The sequence below is a fragment of the Pinus tabuliformis genome, chromosome 5_1, assembly GCF_031772625.1.
Source record: "Pinus tabuliformis cultivar Carrire ecotype Pingquan chromosome 5_1, CPIR1, whole genome shotgun sequence".
In the NCBI taxonomy this organism is placed as follows: Eukaryota; Viridiplantae; Streptophyta; class Pinopsida; order Pinales; family Pinaceae; genus Pinus; species Pinus tabuliformis.
The window spans coordinates 387,124,404-387,144,471 of NC_142305.1; positions in this window are offsets into that span (position 1 = coordinate 387,124,404).

Sequence of the window (20,068 nt, forward strand, 5' to 3'; positions counted from 1 at the left end):
CACTGGAATATTAGATTGTGCACTACTTATGCCATCCCTAAACCAACCATCAAGAAGCAAGGATTGTACACTCCTTTACCTAACCCTAAACAAGCCCTAGGAGTCAATCTTTGTGGATTACATATTATGTTTTCCTTCCACCAAGCATGGTAGTGATCATGTATTTGTGGTTTTTAATCGATTCTCTAAGATGACCATTTTGACACCATGAAAGAAGAGAATCAAAACTAAAGTTGTTTCTAGACTCTTGTTTGATCATATTTGGGTTCATTTTGGGATACCTTTGATCATTATTTTAGAGGGGTAACAATTTTGTTAGCACCTTCTTGTCTAATTTATTGTCTCTAATGGATACCAAGTTGAACAATTTTTATTCTCATTGATTTTAGACTTCTGTGGTCCATATCATTATTGTAAACTTCTTTCAGATAAATCACATCATTATTTTTTGGTTAACGTTTCGAACCATCTAATGTGGTTCATCCTCAGGGAAAAGATGAACCATCTTCATCCCGAGGATGAACCACATTAGATAGTTCAAAACGTTGATCAAAAACTAGTGATGTGATTTATCTTAAAGAAATTTACAATCATTTTTATTCTTTTTGCCCCACAAATAGATGGAAAAATATAAGTGGTCAACATGATGATTGTGGAATCCAAACATTTACACACATGGGATGAAATTCTTCCATATGTTAAACATAGATATAATAGAACATTCCATGGATCTATTAGACATAATCCTTTTAATGTGTGCTTGGGGTTATAGTCATTGACTCGAAATGATGTAGGTCTATGCATTGCATCTTCATGAGACGATTCCTCCCATGCTCAGGTCAAGGAAGATCGAGTAACAAAATTTGTTGAACAAATCTAGAACCTCCAACAACAAGTTCATAATGTTAGGAAAAATATTGGGGGGGGGGGGTTGTGAATCAATATTTTTAATTCAATTAAACTTTCAATTTCACATTCATAACTCTATATTCTATTGTTATTTATGTAACCCGCATGTGTACACGACATCATTGAACTAAAATTGTGTATATCCAGTTTACTTAATTTGTCATAACTTCCATGATCAACGAGTTAACTTTAACCATTGCATTATTAACTCATTAACTATCTAGTATGTAGTAAAGAATAGATAAATGACAACATGTAAGAAACACACATAGAACACCAGGCTTTTTAGGTAGAAACCTAATGTGGGAGAAAACCACCACTGTTGTCGTCTATGTCTTCTTCTTTTATTATAAATAAAAGGTTAATTTCATATTATACTAGTGCAGACTCTTACCAGAATGCCAACACTCACCTGCAGTAGGATACAACCTCCACTTCTTCTCCAACACCCAATGGAAGGGAGCTGCAACCCCCTAATTTCATTTACCAGCTTCTAACGGAAGGGAACACCTACCCCCTCACTAAAGGTTGCAACCCTCAGCACCTTTTGGACCACGTTTCAGAATTTTCACACTGGATTCACCTGTCAAACAATCAACCTATAGGCCACCTTTCATCAAATTTTGACACTGGACCCACATCAACAATGAGCCCAAACCAATATACCAATTTGAATGCCGAATCACAAAAACTGAGTACAGTCACTGAATCACCACTGGATACCAACTCAATCACTAAAGGAACTGTAACACTAAATACTAAATCTCCATAAATAGATCATACAAATTTATAATTATATCAAGCCATAAATCAATCCACAAAATAATCAGTCAGAAATCAAGATCATAGCCATACTGTCATCAACACAGAAGTAATGTACAGTCTTACAAACCCTGATAATTTTTTTAATATGTGATCATTCTAAAGCATAACTACGTATATACGTGCTTTCTCTAAATACAACCTGCATATAGATCTCAAATCATTGAATGCTAAAACTGAATCACTGCATCATTCACTGAGTTATGGACATATTGAGTCACATTAGAAACTTATTCATAGATTAACATCCTGTAGCATCATCACTAACCAACATTCTAATCCACAATCAAATTAACCCAACCATCACTGCCAGATATAGACCATGCTTATCAAGACATCATTGACAGATATCAACAAATAGAACACACATCATTAACTGTCATCATCAAGCAGTACTTTAAACCCTAGTACACATACGCGACCTCCATAAAAGAAATTTACGTGTGTATGTGATTACTATGCATAACACCCACATATATATACCAATAGGATTAATAAAATATCATAGAATGTACATGCAACTATGTTGAACTAGATCCACATATGTACGCGTCTTTGCTGAAGAAAACCAACATAAAAATCATAAACTACTGAATCAAATCTTTGCTGCAAAATCTCAACATACTTTCTACAAATATTACTGTCAAATCACAGATCACATTCAAACAGATCTTACATCATTAGATATTCAAAGATAAAAAAATCAATCAAATATAACCATTAATACTCAATGCACTTTCAAATCTTCCATATTTTAGTCATCTCCTTGCTCCATGGTGCACACCTATTTTAGATAAGATCAAACATGAATGAACATTCACTTGCACTCCTAACACCTTAATCTCGATCTCCTTATATAGCTTTTTCTGTAGCCATTACCTTAGGCAAATCCCTTGGTAATGTTGTTAGTATTTGTTGATAGGATCAAATAAATGTTGTCACCCCAATTACTATGGGAAAATGCCATGGAAATGACCCCCTGTCTTCCAAATTTCCATGGTTTAGATGATGTACATGACTTTTACTCACAGAACATGTGTATGTATGCGGCCCTTCTTCACAGGAACTGTGTATGCTTTTCAAACTTCACATTTTTTATCGATATGTAGCTGAACTTCCATTTCTCTTTCCATATCCTCTATACCAATATTCCTGATATCTGCATTAGTTCCATAATCATCATATTATCAATATGTTGACATCAAGGACATATTTTTCAAGCATGTTTCCATCAAGGAAAACACATACTCATAATTCCAACAATCTCCCCCTTTGGACTTGATGGAAACCAATGTGGTGTTTGGACACCACCTGCAAACACACCTACAAACACCAAGTCTTTTCTCCAAACACCAAGTTTTCTCTCCCCCTTTGACATCAAGTACAAAGGACTGAATCATGCTGAATGAAGTACTCCCCTTCTAGTGCTTATGGATGTAAGTCTGTTTTGCTGAATATGAATAATCTCGTGGATGTAAGTCTGTTTTGCTGAATATGAATAATGAAAACTGCATACTGACAGTGCTCTCCCTGAGCATATGTTGAACCTTCTAAATATATACAGAAAAATGTAAGACCTTATGACTCAACCAAATATGAAATTTCCTATCACCAATGACTATATGCTCCCCTGATTACCACAATCACCCAACATATTGGATCCAATTGTGCATCACTTACCCAAAATAATGGGGTTACATATATAACATCACTCAGTCCCAATAGCCCATGCATGACTTAATTTTACAATGATTACAACGTGGGTATTTTCATGACCTTTACATCAAGAGACATACATAACCATAGACAAGGATTTCATCAATGAAGTATCTTTATATCAAATCCACAATACTCATCAGTAACCATTATGTCTCAAATAGGTATCTTCAACATAATCATCTAACAACAACAACATAAATAATACCAGCATGAACTCTTGATCGTCAAGAAGCAATGTAAGATAAGATAGTGTATCATCAATCTCTCCAATATCATCATCATGTGACCAAATATGCAATGCTTCCAAGCATCATCAAGCAAATATAACAAAAGCATAAGATTGTGCAATAAATCTTTGTCATCAACTCATCCCCTTGACCTCATGTCATGAAGATCAACATATTCTATCCATATATAGGAAGAGCCACAATCCACGAGCAACAACATCAATCTCTTGAACCACGACACCATAGATAACATATACATGCACCAACAACATATGTGCAAACATAGAGTACCTCTAGCATCACAAATCTTTAAGTAGAATAGAACTTATCAACAACATCATCAACTAACGTCTTCAATGAATCATCCATGTATCATTGATAACTCATGAAATGGTAACAAACTATCTATATATATATATATATATATAGGAATCATCCATGTATCATTGATAACTCATGAAATGGTAACAACATCTATATATATATATATCAATGAAATATGTGAACAAACAATGTGTAAATCATGAACTCATCATCATCAACCAATGTCAGATAAGCAATGCCTAGTAAGATACCATAATGCCATAAATGAATTATTATAAGCATAGCAGATGCTCCCCTTGAACTTGTGCCAAATTTTCACCATTAATTCTGATCTCATTATATCCATCAATCAACAAATTCACCAAAGTACGACTTCACAACAACAATATCATTTTGCAAAAACTCATAACCTCATCATAAACCAACACATTCCTAAGTAGCATATGGGCATCATCAACAGACTGTAAAAAATCAATGCTAGAACCAGAATTCCAATAATGAACTTATGGAAGCATATGAGAAGCTTCCCCTAATGTAATATTCCTAACCCAGAATATTCCTCAAATCCCAACAAAAACTCCAACCAAATATGTGCAAATGATATCATAACCAAGAAGTGATAAAATAACAATGGAACATCATATAATAATGTAAACCGGAAATATAAGCAGATACACAAGAAATGCAGTGAGAAATGCTAAGCCATTTTATTATACTGAGCAATAAATGAGTACAAGAGGTGATTAGACAGATGGCACCTCGACTTGCACAAGGCAAGTGAAGAAATACTCTCAGAATGACAAGAATGGCTTCTCTGCATGGACGATGTTGCTATGCCACTGCTGTTGCTAGAAAACAAATGATGATTTGGGGCTACTCCCCTCCTCGGAAAAATCTGAAACTCTGGATTCAGGCTCTACTCAAGAAACCCAGAAAACCCAGAAAGCTTTCTTGGAATGGCCTCATACTGATCTATGTCCCAGTCGCTGGGAAATTGCCGTGCTACTGCTCCTACTAGAAATCGAATGAGGATTTGGGGCTACTCCCCTCCTCAGAAAAGGCTGAAACTATGGACTCATACTCTACTCAAAAACCTAGAAAAACCCAGAAATATTTTCTGAAATGGCCGACCCCAAAAATCACCCCCTTGGGGTTCTGCGTAGTTCCTCAAAGACGCTGATGAAACTGCTGCTGAAATGTTGATGAAACTGCTGCTGAAATGTTGATGAATCTACTACTGGAATGCCAATGGAAATACCTTTTCTGAGTAGGCACTCAAAGTCCCTCAGGGATAAGGGTGAGATCTCCAAACAGAGACACTCAATGCACTAAACAGTGCTGCAGACTAGCTAAACATCTAGCGTGCTCTAAGTCGAAATGACTATCACAAATGCTCATAACCGGAATGATCCCAAATGAGGGGGTTCCTCTCTATTTTATAGCCTCTGCCTCTCACAATCCCTAGGCTCACTTTCTCCTGTGTGATCCCCTTCTTGCCATGTGTTCCTTCCCTCCTGCGTAGTCCCTCCATGTGTCTGCGTGGTCCCCATTTCTGTGTCCCACTTTCGCCCCCTTGGTTACCCCTTAAGTCACAACGTTGTGCTACCTAGGAAGTGACTTTTTATTCTAAAGTGAGTTATGTTCCTCCTTCCTCACTTTTTATTTACAAATAACTATAGAAGGCAAAATCGAACAAAATCGAATATTCCAATTAGCCATAGCTAATTAGGAATATTACAGTCTCCGCTGGAAAAATGTTACTTGTCCTCAAGCAATTGAAGTGATGGATGCTGTAAGATCTCCTCACTCTCCCAAGTGGCATCCTCATCCAGCAAATTCTTCCACCTCATCAAGAATTCCCGGACCGTCCTGCTCTACAACCATCTCTCCCTAGAGTCAATGATAGCCTCCCGCTGCAATACCAAATGCCCCTCATCATCCATGGGTGGTAGCTCATCCGTCACGGTCACCTGCTGCCCCAATGCCTTCTTTAGGCATGATACATGAAAAATGTTATGAATCTTGCTTCCTTGGGGTAGCTCCAACTCATATGCAACTTTTCCAATCTTGCGTATCACCCTGTATGGCCCATAAAAGCAGGGCTTGAGCTTCTCAACCCCCTTCTGCTTCAGCGGTGACTGTCGGTATGGCTGTCATTGTAGGTAGACCATGTCCCCTACCTCGAACTGCCTCTCCACCTGACCCTTGTCGGCATACAACTTCTGCTGGTTCTGCGTTGTAGCCATGTTATCCTGGAGAGCTCAGAGGATATGTTGACTCTTTTGGACCCAAATCTTGGCTCTAGGAGCCTTGCTATCACCAAACATCACGTTGACAAAAGATAAAGGATGATACCCATATAAGGCATAGAATGGTGACATACCAATGGACATGTGATGCGAAGTATTGTAGAAGTACTCCCCCAGATGTAGCCACTTCAGCCATGCTCGCTGCTGCCCACTGACATAGTTACGCAAGTAGCCCTCCAGCCACTTGTTAACTATCTCCATCTGTCCGTCCGTCTGTGGGTGATAGCTGGTACTCGGTGTCAACTCCATCCCCACCAATCGGAAAAGCTCCTGCCAAAACCCGCCCATGAAACGGTTGTCCCTGTCACTGACGATGGTCTTAGGAAGACCATGTAGCATGAATATCTTCCTGAAGAATAGCTCGGCCACCTGTGCTGCTGTATAGTGTGTGGATATGGAAAAGAAATGTGCGTACTTAGTCAGTCGATCAACGACGACAAAGATACAATCCTTGCCCTATACCATGGGTAACCCTGTGATGAAATCCATCGAAATACTCTCCCATTTCCCCTCCAGAATGGGAAGAGGTTGCAATAATCCTGCGGGATGGCTCATCTCTCCCTTGTTCCTCTGGCAAACATCACACTCCTGGATGTGTTGGAGTACGTCCTCCTTGAGGCCCTTCCATGAGAACCTCTCCCTAATGGCCCTGAAGGTTTTGGTAAAACCTTGATGTCCCGCCAATGGGGAATCATGTGGTGCGTGGAGTATCTTCTTCTTGAGCTGAGACCCCTCAGTCAAGAAGATTCGGTCCTTGTAGTAGATGATCTCATCAACCACCCTGTACCTATCATCTGCCACCTACCCATCCAGAACCTCACATGCAAATCTTTCCTTGGAGTACTCTACTAAGAGTCGAGCCCTCCAATCTGTATCCAATCGCATAAGAGACAATGTGGCTGGTCTACATGAAAGGGCATCTACTGCCATGTTATTCTTACCTTTGACATACTCAATGTCAAATTCATATGCTTGGATCTTACTAATCCACTTCTGCTGCCTCTCCTGTAGCTGCTTCTGCTCCAAAAAGAACTTGAGGCTATTGTGATTAGTCCTCACCCTGAACCTATTGCCTAACAAATATTGTCGGTACTTAGCCAATGCATGCATGATGGCCAACATCTCCTTGTCATATATGGAATACAACCTCTCGTGTGGAAGGAGCTTCTGGCTCTCAAATTCTATAGGGTGACCTCCTTGCATCAATACTGCGCCGATCCCCTCTCCCAACGCATCACACTCCAAAACAAATGGTTGCGTGAAATCTGGCAATGCAAGCAACTCCTGGATAGCCCGCTCAATCTCATCCCGATAGGCCTTGGGGTGCTTATCGGGGATGGTAATTACGGCCTCTATGCCCTGCTCAAGCTCGATGGTGTGCTCAAACCCCCGATATGGTGGCTGTCCTGGTGGAATCTCCCCAAACACTATGGCATACAGATCAAGGATAGACTGTATCTCTGGGTGTACCGTCTGCCCTGTAGTTCCTGCCTCTGATGCACACAGCTCCACTGCCCACTCTATGTCTCCCTTTCAGAAGACTGCCTCCATTTGATGAGCTGAGACATTCTGAGGTAGATATGTGTGTTGTACCTGTATCTTCTCATGCCTCCCTGTCTTCTCATCATCCCATTCCATCTATAGGGTCTTCCAATCTATCATGGCCTTCCCTAGAGTGATAAGCCACTGAACACCCAGTATCATGTTGGTTTCCAGAATATCGACCACGAAAAAGTGGTTAGTCAATGTGTAGGTGCCCATCGTCACTGAAAGCTCTGGAACATAACGAGCACACGTCATGGTCTGATCTCCTAGGACCAAGACTGAAAACCCATCGAAGCTCTCTGTCTGTATACCTCTCTGCTCAACCATCTAGGCATCAATGAAGTTGTGGGTTGCCCCACTATCAACCAAAACTGATACGTGCTGGCCACGCACTGTCCCTCGTATGCGTAGCGTCAGATACTTGGGAACTCCCCGCAATGCTGCAAGGGCCCCTCCGGTGGGTGAAAAAGATGCACCACCTGTTGCTGGTGGTGGAGGTGGAAAAGGTCCCTGTATGGCATGGCTATCTCCTGCCTCCACATCCTCCTCGTCATCCTCTTCTCCATTGCTCTCGGAGAAAGCCTCAATAAAATGTGCTTTACTAGCAGCACATCTATGTCTTGGTGCTCATGGCTCCTGACAAGTGAAGCACAACCGCTTCTTCTTCAGCTCCCTCCTGGCATCATCGTCAAGCTGTACTCGTCTAGGATTCCCCTTTGGAGGTGGAATCCTCACATCCTTCCCCTTAGATTGGAAAGTTTGTCTCTGGGGGTAAGGTGTCCGGGTCCTAGGTAAGACATCCTGTAAGTCCCGGGTCCTGCTGATAGCGTCCTGGAGCGTAGCTGGTCTAGTGGATCGGACTAGACCCCGAAGTGGCTCTGCTAACCCCTCAACATACATATAGACCCTCCGTGCCATGGAGAGGTCTGGCACCATCACAGAGACCCTCAAGAAATCTGCAATGTAGGTCTCTGGGCTCCCTGTCTGTTTGAGCCTCGTCAGCTCAACGAAATGCTGCTTTGGATCCCTCCGATCAAATCACTCCATCAGTCTCCTGGTAAACTCGGCATATGACATCACTTTGGAGTGCCCCAATGTAACCATCCCATGAAACCACCAATCCTGGGCCTCTCCATCCAAATGCAACGTTGCCACCTTGATGGCCTCTTCCTCCGACATCTGGTTAAGCTAGAAATAAATGTACAGCTTCTCCACCCAAGACTTTGCCAAACTGTTTGATGAGCCATCAAACATAGGCAAGTGGAATCTACTCGGTGCACGGTGGGTGTGGCCATCATGGTAATGTCGGTACCCTCTGTGATGATCGCGGGGTCTGCTATCCCGCTGGAGCTGAACAAAATCTCTGAATGAGAGGGCTTCCCTGAACTCTTGCCCATAGGCCTGGTACTTTGCAAAATAATCGCCCATATGCCCGGGCTTTGCCTCCTGCTAGGCTGCGGCCCCCGTGTCTGCTCCTAAGAAGGTGGGCATGGTAGAGCGTGTAGGGGCATGTGAGGCCCCCTGCTGCGCAGTATCACGCTGCTCTGGCAAGTGATGGGATGCACCTGATCCCTCACCGATCTGAAAAACTCGTGGGCTCTCCCGCTGTTTGGCCTCTACTGCTATGAATCTCTGCCCCATCACCTCAATCTGCCTTGACAGATCCTGCACTGATTTGAGGAGCATATCCGCAAATCTCTTCCCATCCTCATCTGCCATCTGCTCTGTGTCCACTACTGGCTCTCTCTGTTTTGTGTCTACCATAGGTTCCTCTTGTTCTACATTTGCCACAGGAACAAAATCTCCCTCTTCGTATGTATTCTCCAACCTACGCCCAATGTCTCTATATCTCTGACCTCTGTAACAGATATAGGGTTTTTCCCCCAGTGTCATAGATTGCTAGCTCCACAAGCTGAGCCAGATCTATGCTCTGATACCACTGTAATATTCCTAACCTAGAATATTCCTTAAACCCCAGCAAAAACTCCAACCAAATATGTGCAAATGACATAATAACCCAGAAGTGATAAAATAGCAGTGGAACAACATATAATAATGTACACCGGAAATATAAGCAGATACATAAGAAATGCAATGAGAAATGCTAAGCCATTTTATTATACTGAGCAATAAATGAGTATAAGAGGTGATTAGATAGATGGCACCTCGACTTGCACAAGGAAAGTGAAGAAATACTCTTAGAATGATAAGAATGGCTCTCTGCGTGGATGTTGTTGCTGTGCTACTGTTGCTGCTAGAAAACAAATGATGATTTGGAGCTGCTCCCCTCCTCAGAAAAAGCTAAAACTCTAGATTTGGGCTCTACGCATGAAACCCAAAAAAACCCAGAAAGTTTTCCTGGAATGGCCTCACACTGATCTGCGTCCCAGCTGCTGGGAAACTGCTGTGCTATTGCTACTACTGGAAATCGAATGAGGATTTTGGGTTTCTCCCCTCCTCAGAAAATGCTGAAACTCTGGAATCGAACTCTACTAAAAAAACCCACAAAAAGCAAGAAATATTTTCTGAAATGGCCAACCCCCGAAAATCACCCCCCTGGGGTTCTACGCAGTTCCTCAAAGACGCTGATGAAACTGCTGCTGAAATGCTGATGAAACTGCTGCTAAAATGTTGATGAATCTACTGTTGGAATGCCAATGGAAATAAATTGCCCGAGCAAGCACTCGAAGTCCCCCGGGGCTAAGGGTGAGATCTCTGAACAAAGACACTCAATGCACTAAACAGTGCTGCAGACTAGGTAAACAACTAGCGTGTTCTAAGTTGAAATGACTATCACAAATGCTCATAACTGGAATGATCCCAAATGAGGGGATTCCTCTCTATTTTATAGCCTCTGCCTCTCATAATCCCTAGGCTCACTTTCTCCTGCGTGATCCCCTTCTTGCCATGTGTTCCTTCTCTCCTGCGCAGTCCCTCCATGTGTTTGCGTGGGCCCCATTTCTGCGTCCCCCTTTGGCCCCCTTGGTTCCCCCTTAAGTCACAACGTTGTGCTACCTAGGAAGTGACTTTTTATTCTAAAGTGAGTTATGTTCCCCCTTCCTCACTTTTTATTTACAAATAACTATAGAAGGCAAAAATCGAACAAAATTGAATATTCCAATTAGCCATAGCTGATTAGGAATATTACACCTAAATCCGTGCCACTATTTTTTCATTACTGAGAAGCATACACAACTGCCTAGATAAAAAACTACGTATACACACCACTATCTTTCATAAGATCCACATATAGAATATAAACTGTTGATTCTTTATAGCCAAAGCTCCCCCTGAACATGTTTCACTGTTACTTCTTCAATGTAATGTCATTATTATACACATCACCAAAAGAATATCAAACCATATAGGGAATCACCAAGATACACATGCATAGCTCCCCCTGAGATCATACACCACTGATCATATGGACCTGATAATCATTACCTATTCTCCAGGAGGCCAGATACTTCTCATTTAATTTTGTGGTCTTTGTTGGAAGAATGTATTAAGAAAAATAGACTATAGTGGGGACCATATTATTTTACTCTAAAACTGAAGAAGAGGATCTATACCTCTTATTTCAACCCGAATTCTTCTTTACTCGCACATATAATTTGTTTTCATTTTTGAATCCTCTTGCTATAACCTTTCCATTGTCTTCTTCTATAACTTTGCATTTAGTTGATGCACACACAATTATATATCCTTTGTCAACTATTTGACTGGTCCATAAATTGCTGTGGATATTCCACTGGATAGTTCATCACAACAAATCTAATAATATTATATTAAAACTCTGAAAGTTCTACACTATTAAAGTTTATTAAACTTTAAGATCTGTGGATTTAACTGTAAGTAGTGAATGCATCTGAATGGAAATTATGCACAAAGGTAGAGAAAAAATAAGCACACAGACACACATACGACACAAGGTATGCTCTTTGGGAGAAAACCTAGCTTGAAGGTGAGGCTGCTTTGCTCTCTTTCTCTGTCTAGAAATATGGTTGCAAGTACAAAGAAGTAATTCTTGTGGCTCGTGGGCTGCTACAATGCACAAATATTCTCTGTGTGCTCTACCTCCTATCTCTCCTGGCTATCTTTGCTCAACTATGGAACAAAATTCTCTAGAAAGAATGGAATACCCCTACCTCCTAGTGGCCCGATCATAACACAACCCGATAGCCTACTAGTGGTTAAGTTTGACTACACCAACCCTTAACTAGAGTGATAATATAGAATTTTCTAGATTATTTTACATCATAATCATGTGGCTAGACCCTTTTCCATGAATAATGGGGGTTGACGCGACATCCTCCTGAACTATAGATGTGAAAATAGGAAGGTCAACTTCTGAGTGGCATAACTTTTGCATACAGACTCTGATTGATGCGCTTCTTATGCAGTTGGAAAGGTCTCTGTGTGTATAACATGAAAAGGTGTTGCGCTAAAGCAACAAATTTTTACCGCCCTCCCCCCCAAAAAAAAATGTTGTCTGATGCCTCAAAACACTCTCGAAAGGTTTCAGACCCTGTTTCACCAAACTAGGTCCCGCTAGTAAAAGTGGTCCCGTGTGTTGATTCCTCCACTTTTTCTACTCCAAATGCATCGAGATGGATGACACACAATATAATTATCCAATTCAGATCATTGAATTATACTTAGAATATTATCCTTTAGCCCTTGAACTAATAATGCATCAACTACTTTTGTATACTTATCAAGTTTGGCTCTACCTTTTCCTAGAACCTTTGTTGGAGTACTATTTCCAAGAATAACTTTACCATATTTATTTTTCTTGAGAGATTCAAACTTGTTCTTATCAACAAACATGTGATGAGAGCATCCGTTTTCTATATGCCATTCATCTTTATCTTCAAATGAGAATAGAGCAAGGCCACACTTAACTTGATCTTCTTCCTTTTGTTTAATATGTGAAGTGCTAGTGGATCCATCTTTCTCAGGTCTTTTGGTAATAATATTCTTGTCTGTTTTCTTGCCTTGTTGTATGTGAAATCCACTTAATTTTTCCTACATTCTTTTGGTACATGCCCAAACTTGTTACAAGTATAACATCTTACATGATTAGAAAAGGGAGCAAAGGAATCATAATATTTTTGTTTCATGTTCCTCCTATTGCAATTAATGGATTTGTGACCAAACATGTTTCAAGAAAAACAATATCCATTAAAGAAACCTAAGTACCTGGGAGATTATGATCTTCTAGTGAATCTATTTCTACAATTGGATGCAGAGTGTCCGAAGTTATGAGAAATAAATCATTCAACACCATTATCTAGAGGACATAATCGATTGATACTTCTATAGTTAGGAGAAAATGATTTCCTTTGGAAATTTTCTTTCTTTGGTTGCTGGTTTGGTTGACTTCTTATTCTTTACCAGGTCTTTCAGATTTGGCTTTGTTAGTCTTATAATTGCAAGTGTTTTTCTCTAACAGTATCAACAAATGGTATTTTTCCTTCATCTCCGAATATTAAAGAAAGTGCTCTTAGTTAAGCTCGGTAGAACGTAGGTCTCCAAAACCTGATAACGTAGGTTCAAATCCTACAGAGCGTGGCTCTATTCCTATCAAATCCAACTCTCAAAATTATCGATAATTCATTCCAACTGGAACGAACAAAAATTTGTGAGCTATATTCTCCTTTTACAATTTCATGAAAACCAAGACTAGATTTAATGGAAGGAGAGCTTTGACTACTAAGGCTGTTATCCAAAATATTAGTACTATATTGAAATCTCAAGTATTTATCCTTTCCTTCTAATTTACCTTTTACAATGTTTACCTCGACCTCTAGTCTTTGACACTATTATTCATTTCCAAATACTCTTCCTCATTCCTTCTTCAACCTTTCTTCCTTTTTTCAATTGCTCTTTTAATTCAATTGTTCTCTATCTTATTGGTTATTTTTTAATGCTTTTTTGGGTCCCAAATTCTGGAGGTTTTTTGAGGCCCTAACTAGTGGTTTTTGGCAATTCAAATGATGAGGAGTTGCCATGGCTCCAACCAAAAGTTGTAATCCTTGGATAGTTATTTCCAATGAGTTATTGCATGTTGCAAATGGAGATTGTATGCAAAAATTACACCATTAGGAAATCAACAGATCAATCAACCACCTTGAGGCCTGCAGACATTTTGGCATTTCATCTTCCAGGGTGTAGAAATATGGTGATAGAATTGCAACTTCTCAAGAAATGTAATCTAAATCAAGAGGCACAATTCTACTCTACTGCTTTGCGGAAATTAATTCAAAATTTAGAAAAACATTCGCAAACATGCATCAATCACATACGCTAGTACACAAATTTATCTAGGGGAAAACAAATGGTAAAAACCCCTTCAGTCTGATTGCATTAATCGGATGAATATAGAATGTATTACAATTGCTTGTCTGCTCTTAGCACAACCTGTAAGTGAATAACCTATTTCTCTGCTCAATGAGAAGATTTGAAACAAACTTAGCCAATTTATGCCTTAGCTTAAGCCCCTATTTCCTTGCGCAAATCCTGAGGAATTAGGACCCTATGTTTTGGGAATTTTCCTCCAATTGATTTTGTGATTCCCAAGGTTGATCCTTTTACTGCATGCAACACCTATACACTCAAGACTACTCTACAAATGATGTTACTACCTTGAAATCTCCACCACAACTGGGGAACTCGAATTATCTACATGTACTAGAAATTTTTAGTTGACGGATTAGTTAGCTCGATGATCACTGAGTTAGACTATTGTCCCACTGCACAACTAACCTCCAACTAGTTCTATCAACAGTTAGAACTAGTTTAACTGAATATAACTAGAAATAACTAAATTGGATTGCTACAAATTAACAATAACACATTCTTAACTAAACTCCAAGCCCTCTAACTCGAATTTAGTCATATAACTAAGTGATAAGATCCATGTCACCTCAGTTAACTACCTCCAAGTTTCTTGCTGATGTGGAAATTAGAAATTTCTCAATTTGACCAAAGCAAAGTCAAATTAAGACTTTCTTAAAATACACTTCTCAACACTACAACTCAACAAGAAAGGGATTTTCAACCACCGCTATCTTACACTTGTGCAATTCAAACTTCCCACTTGATAAAGCCTTGGTCAAGATGTTAGCATCTTGTTCCTCTGTCAGAGTTTATTGTAGCAACATTATCTTCCTCTGTACACAATCCTGTAAATGATGATACCAGATATCTATATGCTGGGATCAGTCGTGAAATGCCATATTCTCAGAGAGCTTAACACAACTCTGATTATCACAATAGATCACAATTGGATCTATCTCTTGACCAAAAATTCCCACAAGTATCTTTCTCATCCAGATCGTCTCACATGTTTCTTGACTTCTAGCCATGTATTATGATTTTGCAGATCCGAGCACCACAAACCTCTGCTTCTTGTTGTACCACGAAATTGTTGCAGAACCAACACTACAAATTACACCTAATGTACTCTTTTGGTTGGATGGACTCCTTGCCCAATTTTCATTTGTGAAGCCATAAAAATTCACTCCCTCTGTCAATCTGTACCATCATCCATACTAGGTAGTTCCTCTGAGGTACCGTAAAACATGCTTCATTACCTTCCAATATAATTTGGTCGGCCTAACCATAGCTTGGCTCAGATGGTTGACTACATAGCACATATCTGGTTCTGTGTTCAAAAGATACATTGATGAACCCACTAGTTGTTGGTAAATGGTAGCATCAACCTCTTCACTTGAAGTGGCATTCTCCTTCTTCCAGTTGGTCGCTAGAGGTGTATCCATGGGCTTACAACTCTCCATACAAAATTTTTATAGTATCTTGTTGGCATTCTTGCCTTGAGACAAAAAACAAATCCCCATCACCTTGCCATAGTTCCATCCCAAGGAAGTAGTGCATGAGACCCATGTCTTTCATCTCAATTTCCCTTGCAAGGTCCTCCTTGCAAGAGTTGATCAACTTCTCATCACCTGTCAATATCAAATCATTAACATATGAAAAAAATTATAATAAATTTTCCTTCTAACGAAATATGATAAAGGTTCACATCCGCTTCACTTTTGGTGAAGCCCAATCCAATGAGATAATTGTTGATCCTGGTGTGCCAAGATCGGGGTGCCTGTTTGAAACCATACAATTCCCACCCGAGTTTGCACACATGAGACTCCCGATCAAATGCCTCCAAAACCTTCTGGTTGCCCGATGTACACTTCCTCCTCAATAACACCATTGAGAAATTTTGTTTTTACATCCATCTGGTCGATCTTCCACCCCATTTGCGCAACCAGTGCAAGAATTGATCTAATGGATGAATACCTTGCTACAAGAAAAAAGTTTTCCTCATAATCAATTCCCTCAACTTGAGAGAATCCTTTGAACACAAATATAGCCTTATAATTCCCTATGCTTCCATCTTCTACATGCTTAACCTTGAATATCCATCTTGAACCTACAATTGATTTATCTTCCGGTCTTGGGACCACTTCCCAAACACTGTTCTTCATGATGGATTTGTATTCTTCCACCATGGCATCAACCCAAATAGGTTTCTCAACTACTTCCTTATAGGAGGATGACTCAATATCTACAAGGTCAGTCATTAGAGCCATGTAGCTAGTGTACCTCTCAGTTTACCTCCTTTGCCTGCACAATTTTGAAGGAGCTCCCACATTATGCCTCGCATCTTGCACTAATCTATCAGCTTCCATCGTTCTTTTTATACCTTCTCTAGATGTTTCTGTTTGAGTGGATGTATCCACTCTTCCCCCTCTCTGTTCCTCCATTTGTGGCTGCTCCAGAACTTCCTGAGGCTCCTGCTTTGGAGCTAAAATCTCCTTTTCTAGTGGGATCTAAAGCTTCCTCTCAAGCGATCACCACATCACTTTATCCTCATAAAAAATTACATCCCTTCATACAACCTTCATTATGAGGGAAGGTAAGTGCACATGGTAATTGTGTGGAGTTGTGGTGTAACCCATAAAAAATCCCAACTTTGCTATTGGCTCAAGTTTCTTCTTTGAATATTTGGATACATGGCAGTAAAAATAGGCTCTGAAAATTATGAAGTGAGACACATCCGACTTTCTCCCAGAGAAATCCTCCTCCGGTGTAATCATACAAAGAATCTGATGAGGACTTTGGTTCTCCAAGTAGATTGCAGTGTTACATGCCTCTAACCACAAATGTAGTGGTAGGCCTTGGTCATGTAGCATAGCTCTAGTAGCTCCAAAAATGATTTGTTCTTTCTCACAACTACCCCATTCTACTGCAGGTTATGGGGTCATGTTATCTCTCTTTGAATTCCTTCTTTTCTACAAAAATCCTTGAAGTCATTCGAAAGATACTCACCTCCATTTTTTCTCTTGAGAGCCTTCACCTTCTTGCCGATTTCTTTCTCAATTAGTGCCTTGAATTCAACAAACCTTGAGAATGTCTCATCCTTCTTCCACATGAAGAAGATCCAACACTTTCTTGAGAACTCATGAGTAAAAATAATAAAGTATTTATGTTTGGTAGTGGAGGCTATTGAGAAAGGTCCACAAACATGTTGAAAATAGCAACAAGAAATGCTAAAAATAGAAATGATAAAAATGGCATTGCTATAGATAGCATTTTAGGATGTATTCCAATTTTAATTAGTCCCTGAATTAAAATTGAGAATCAAAATTCGAATTTAGTCTCAACAGCTATTTGAAAAAAATTTAATTAATTCATCTTGAGTTATGTAGTTGGAGAAAATCAAACATGAAGTCTTTGTGAAGACAAGCAACCATTATCCCTTTGATTGATGAAGTTATCCCTTAATTAAGGAGATAAGGATGAGTTGTAATTAGTTAGCTCAATTAACTAAGTTAAGTCTAGTTAGATTAGTTCCAAACAGTTTGTGGAACTAATTTTGAGTTTAGTTAGTTAATGCATGCAACTAGTGTACTTCAAATAACTGAATATTCTCTCATAAATAACTCATGCATGTCAGTTTAGACAAAGACCCAATTGAGATTAAAGGAAGGGACAATGTACTACCAGTTGCTAGAATATTCCCATGTGAATATCTCTTACGTGTAGAAGGAATTCATTCCTTGGGGATTGCACAGTTACTACAGAGGTCATAGCAGTGTGTGAGGTGAGAATCATACAAGTGGCAGCTGGAGGACCCAGGAGAAACTGCGCAAGGAAATAGGAGGCTTGGAGGACTGAAGGAAGATATATGTGTTGTCTGTTCTATCTATAAGCAGTAGTGAGGGATTGAACTGAGAGCTGAATAGCTTGAGAGCTAAAGCTTTTTGTAATCCTGAGATATTTCCACTTGTATGATAATACATATAGCGAGATTTTTAGTTGAGGCTTTCCCCAGAGTATTCTTTTGTGTTTCATGTGTGACAGAATATTCTTCTCTGTTATATGTGTTATGTTTGATCTTGCTCAAAATCGATTAAGCTTCCGCAAGTTTGATTGTAGAAGTAGATTAAGTATTTTGCTTTAGTACATTGCATAATCAGTTTAATCTATAGTGAGAATTTCTACAAAACATTAGAGTGGATTCTTTCCAAGACTACATGTGCTTTTATATATTGATCATTGAACGCGGATTTTACATACCTCCCTAAGGTACAACCTTCGCAAACATCCTAATTCTCAAGTGCTGCTTTAGGGAGGACAATAGTTATTTGTTGCATAATCTTTGAGGTGCCATGATGCAAATGGCCCAATCTCTTATTCCAGAGCTCACGAAATCACAACTCTGCCCTTTCTCTGCCACACTACTTAATGTAGCACAATCTTCCACATCAAGTTTGTAGAGGTTATTTACACGAACCCCGATTTGCTTCACCTGTCTAGTAGTTATGTTCCTTAGAAAGGATTTTCCTTTACTAAAGATCACATCATAACCATAATCTTCCATAACTGCTATAGAGATGAGGTTATTATTTAGGCCTGGAAAAGACATGACCTCTTTGAGGTGAAGAGAGGATCCTGAATCCCTCTTAAAGGTTACTATAGTAATCCCGGTAGCATTGTACATTCTGTCATCCCCAAGCTCAATATGCATATGGAGATATTTCTCCTCTAGGTCAATGAGAAACCCTCTACACCTTGTCATGCGGAATGAGGCACCTGCTTCGAAGTACCACACACTCCCCATCATAGTCCTAGACATGCATGTGATAAGGAGGGTGAAGTATAGCTCAAACTATGAAACCAAAGTTTCACTTGCTCCTCCTCCTAAGTTCTTCTTGCTAGACTTTTTGTGTGGACACTTTGTAGCATAGTTCTTGAATTCATAACAATTGAAGCATTTTATTTTGGACAAGTCTTTCTTCTTGCCCCCTTGGCTAGATTCTAGTTTGGTTTGAGACTTCTTCCCTTTTCCCTTCTTTCCCTTTCCAACCAATGTAAAATTTTCGTCATCCTCTCCCTTGGATGAAATTCCATCTCTGGTATTCCATCTGATTTCTTCTTGTACCAATATAACTGTAAGAATTCCCAATTCAGTAATTTATCCCTCTCAGTCACTGATTCCTAGTACCTATGCCAACTTTTGGGAAGGCCTAGAAGAGCTAGGCTCACTAGTTCATCTTCTACAACATTCACACCAACCCTTCTAATCTCATCTCGAACTTGTGTAAATATGGTGAGATACTATGGAATACTATCATTCTTATGCATCTGCATATTTCGAAGTTTATCTTTGATGGCCAATTTTCTATGGTCACTAATATTTTCGAATAGCTCTATTAGTGCCTTCCACATTGCAAAAGGAGTTTCTTTCCCATGGATATTTGAGACAATGTGGTGTCGCAATCCCTCCAAAATTATTCTCCTCGCTTTGGGTGCATATTTCTTCCATTGGGCTAGGTTATGTGCATTCGTTGATCCTAGTTTTGGAATGTCTGTCTTGACATATTCCAGCAATCCATTGTCATCAAGCATCGCCTCCATGTGATCTTTCCATGCAATGAAATTTGAGCTACCTTCCAAGGAATACTCTAATCTTAGTCCGTTGAAGGTCATTCTCCCAACTTTGAAGCTGAAAATCTGAACCTCTTGAGAAATAACTTGGAAATTCTTGTTCTAATGTGAATCCTTCTTTGATACCATGTACAAATATGGTGATAGAATTGCAACTGCTCAAGAAATTAAATCTAAATCAAGAGACACAATTATACTCTAATGCTCTGCGGAAATTAATTCACAATTTAGAACAACATTCAC